The sequence below is a fragment of the Sinocyclocheilus grahami genome, unplaced genomic scaffold (assembly GCF_001515645.1).
Source record: "Sinocyclocheilus grahami isolate Dianchi unplaced genomic scaffold, SAMN03320097.WGS_v1.1 scaffold4550.1, whole genome shotgun sequence".
Taxonomy (NCBI): domain Eukaryota; kingdom Metazoa; phylum Chordata; class Actinopteri; order Cypriniformes; family Cyprinidae; genus Sinocyclocheilus; species Sinocyclocheilus grahami.
In genome coordinates, this window is record NW_015509463.1 from 7,104 (window position 1) to 10,604 (window position 3,501).

At 34.5% G+C, this 3,501-nt stretch overlaps 1 long non-coding RNA gene across 1 annotated transcript; it reads left to right on the plus strand.

Annotated features, from left to right (window-relative positions):
- Window positions 1–2,095: 2,095 nt before the first annotated feature.
- LOC107576885 (uncharacterized) lies at window positions 2,096–3,411 on the plus strand. The gene is made up of 3 exons (XR_001608133.1): window positions 2,096–2,260; window positions 3,040–3,138; window positions 3,363–3,411. It is a non-coding gene; the product is annotated as an uncharacterized lncRNA (long non-coding RNA).
- Window positions 3,412–3,501: the final 90 nt, after the last annotated feature.

The following is a 3,501-nucleotide window of genomic DNA, read 5'->3' on the forward strand; positions in this document are numbered from 1 at the left end:
TTTTTGTTCCTGTGTTTACTTTGCCAGCTAGTAACATGTAAAAAAAAAAAAAAGCAATAAGCCCCATAAAGCTGTAGTGTAAAGTGAATTTAGAACCATGTATAAATGTCTTATTTCAACCTATTGGAAATAAAACATGCAAAATCCATATTTGTTCATTCGTAGTGCTTATTTTATTGCACTTTATGTGTCTATAGATTTCAGTCACAATCTTTAATGGCCTTTTTCTCAAAATGAGTTTCTTTCTCCACTTCAGCAGCTCTTACACACACCAAATTTAGCAGTTTTCTTCATATATATATATACAGTATATGTAGCGTCTGGACCAATCAGACACACCATTTTTCATTTGATTTAACAAATCAATTGTTCATTAGATTAACAGGTCGTCACAGTCCCCTCACCCAATAAACTGGATGCCAGGATGTCTGCCACCAGGCCCCCCTGGTTACTATGGCAACCCTGACACCAGATACATTTATGGCCTCCTGGAATTTAGGTGGAGAAAATCGCTTCCTTGCCCATAAGGAAAATCCACTAGGGAAGGACTTTTCTTTGCTAATTAATTAATAGGAAAACCTTTCTTTATATTGTATGTTTATACCTATGCAACATATTAGTGTTCTAAGAGTCTCTAGTAATCTTGATCCAAGTTTCATATGCAAATTACCATGCTTTCAGAGAAAGGGCCATAAAAACGCCCCAGTATCTCAGATCTCCCACTTTAGATTCCGGACTTCCTCATTGGACAAGCCCATCTTGAGAGGCGTGAATCTTTGCAGACTTTAAAGGCCGTACTTCATGTTACCTTCCGATAAGGCGGTTCTGTTCTCCTTCACATAGTAAGTTACGTAGAAGGAGAAATGTCTTAAATGATTGCATAATACTTTCATTCTTAACAGGTTATGTAATTTTGTATACTAATAAAGTCTGTGTACAAGCTGATAATTATTAAAATTAAATAAAATAAGATATTAATTAAAACTAAATTAATTCAAACTAAATCCATGGTGGAAACCCCTAAAAAGGTTCCATATACAGTTATGAAGCGCCTGATAGAACACTTTAGGGTTCTATATAGAACCTTTTCTTTTCAGAGTGTGAAAGACCAGATACAATCAAACATGGGATCACAGCAAACATGACATCTTTATCATCATAATGTTTTCACTGAAGCATTTTTGAAATCATATGTTGAAATTGTCCATGGAGTTTGTAATATTCTATTTGTTCCTGGGTTAATTTCCTGTTTCCCAAACCAAAAATTAAACCTTAAGTCTTAAGACATTACGGGCGAAATCATTGTTTTTTCATGCACGGCTCAATTTGAGATTTTGGTCTATTTTTCTTTCATAACTTAGCGGTTTTATTCCTATATATATTCTGAAGTGTTTTACAGAGGGGTTTGTTCATATATCAGTTGCATATAACATTTTAACCCTAAAAACATGGTGAAAATTAATTTTTTCTGTATGTTGACAGTATTTTCTGACACATGCCGTGATAAAAAGAGAAATCTAAAATCCCGTCCGTAAAAACCTTTTATTATGTACAAGAATCTTGAACCTGACTTTATCAAATGTTCATATTTCTGTTCTGGAAATGTATAAGACTCTTAGTTTGTAACATTCCATTTGTTCCTTGTTTCATTTCAGTTTTCCCATGGTTTCCATAGTTGGTAATTATTCCCACAGCTGTTTCCATTTTAGTTATTTTTTTAATGTGTGTATAAATAGCCTTCCGTTTGTTCCTTATAGTTTGTTTATGTTGGTTGACAGTGTTTTTTCCCTGCCGTCATCATCACGTTAAAAAAAAAAAGCTTGCACATTCATCCTCATCTCAATATTTTGCTGATAACAGAAAGCGTGTTCTCATAGTTGCTTCAATAATGTCAGGAGAACAGTTTCTTCTAGATGACTTGAGCTTAGTATGTAAATTAACACTCTTATTATACTCATAATGCCATTTGATGCTGCATCTGTTGTGTTTTATTCACACTTTAAATCCTCCTGAGAGCTTCACGATGCTCAGAAGTTGACAGTTTGTGGTTTTGTATGTCCGCAAACATGTGATTCAGTAATGTGTGAAAGGCATCAGCGTCAGCGAGAAAACGGAAGTGAAGTATCTGTGAGTGAGAAACATTTACCTCAGTTACTAGCACTGCTGTTCTGTGTTTCAGAGAGAGATGCACACCAAACAACAGCATCTTCTTTCTCATCAGTTAAACCTCCACTGATCACACCTCCATCTCCTGTAACAGGTACACACACGCTCTGAAATACAAACCCACGCATGCCCACACTGTAAAACATGACCGTGAATTTAACGGTAAAAGACTAAAAATGCTACAGTAAAAACCTGTTAAATGGTTAACGGAAAATTCCCCTACTATATACGGTAAAAAATGGTATTGAACATTACATGTCATTTTACGGTAGCATACCGTTTTTGTGAAAAATACGGTATAATTTACAGTGAATAACCGTAAATTGACATTCCCAGAATTCCCTGCGTTACATTACATGTGTTTTTGTTGAAATAACTATGTTGTTTCTTAGTTTTTTCTTATCAGTTTTGTACATTAGGGTTGTGTGTTACACCTAATGTTGTTAAATTAATGTTTATTGCATTATTTCAGTTTCATGTGTGTTACCGTGATGGTGTTTAGTGTTTGTGTGAATGACACACTGTGCAGCTTCTATATATGTTATTATTTAAAAGCTGCTTGTGATGGGCTTTGGTTCATCATGTGACTTTCTCATCACCTCCTGCATTTGGTGGTTATCAGTGTATTACAAAGCTTCAAAACAGATTTCAGTACTTCAATAGGTTGGTATATTAACATTATTTCAGTTTTTATTTCATTCAGAAATTACGGTATTTAATCGTACATTTAAGTTAAAACCGTAAAACCTAAAATGCTTCTACCGTATTTTTTTACGGTAAAATTCCGGCAACCACAGCTGCCGTTTTTTTACCGTAAATGTTATATTTTACAGTGCATCTGTTATTATGATGGTGAATCTCTGGTGTTTTCAGGCTCTTCTCTGATCATCAGTGTGTCTGTGCTTCTGCTTCTGATCATCAGTGTGATTCTGTTAGTGATCGTGACTCTCTGGAGGAGGCGTCAGTCACACAGTAACACTCCTGCTCCTTTCTTACACTCTTTTAGTTTCTCTGAATCATCTATTTTTCCACATTGCTCAAACTGACACATTATCAATCATAGTGATGTTTGACTTTATATATATATATATATATATATGATGATGACTTTATTGGCTACAACTAAAAATGAGCAAAACAGAATAATGTGAATGTAAAAAAACAAAAAAAACAATTAATTTGCTTGTCTTTGACAGATGCTGATTCCTCATCCAAAAGATCTCACTCGACACCAGAAAACAGTGCAGCGGTTAGTAGAATTACTGTGACTGGAAAATATTACTTGTTTTATCAATAATAGGAATGAATTGTTACCTTATGTTTTAAGCACTGAAA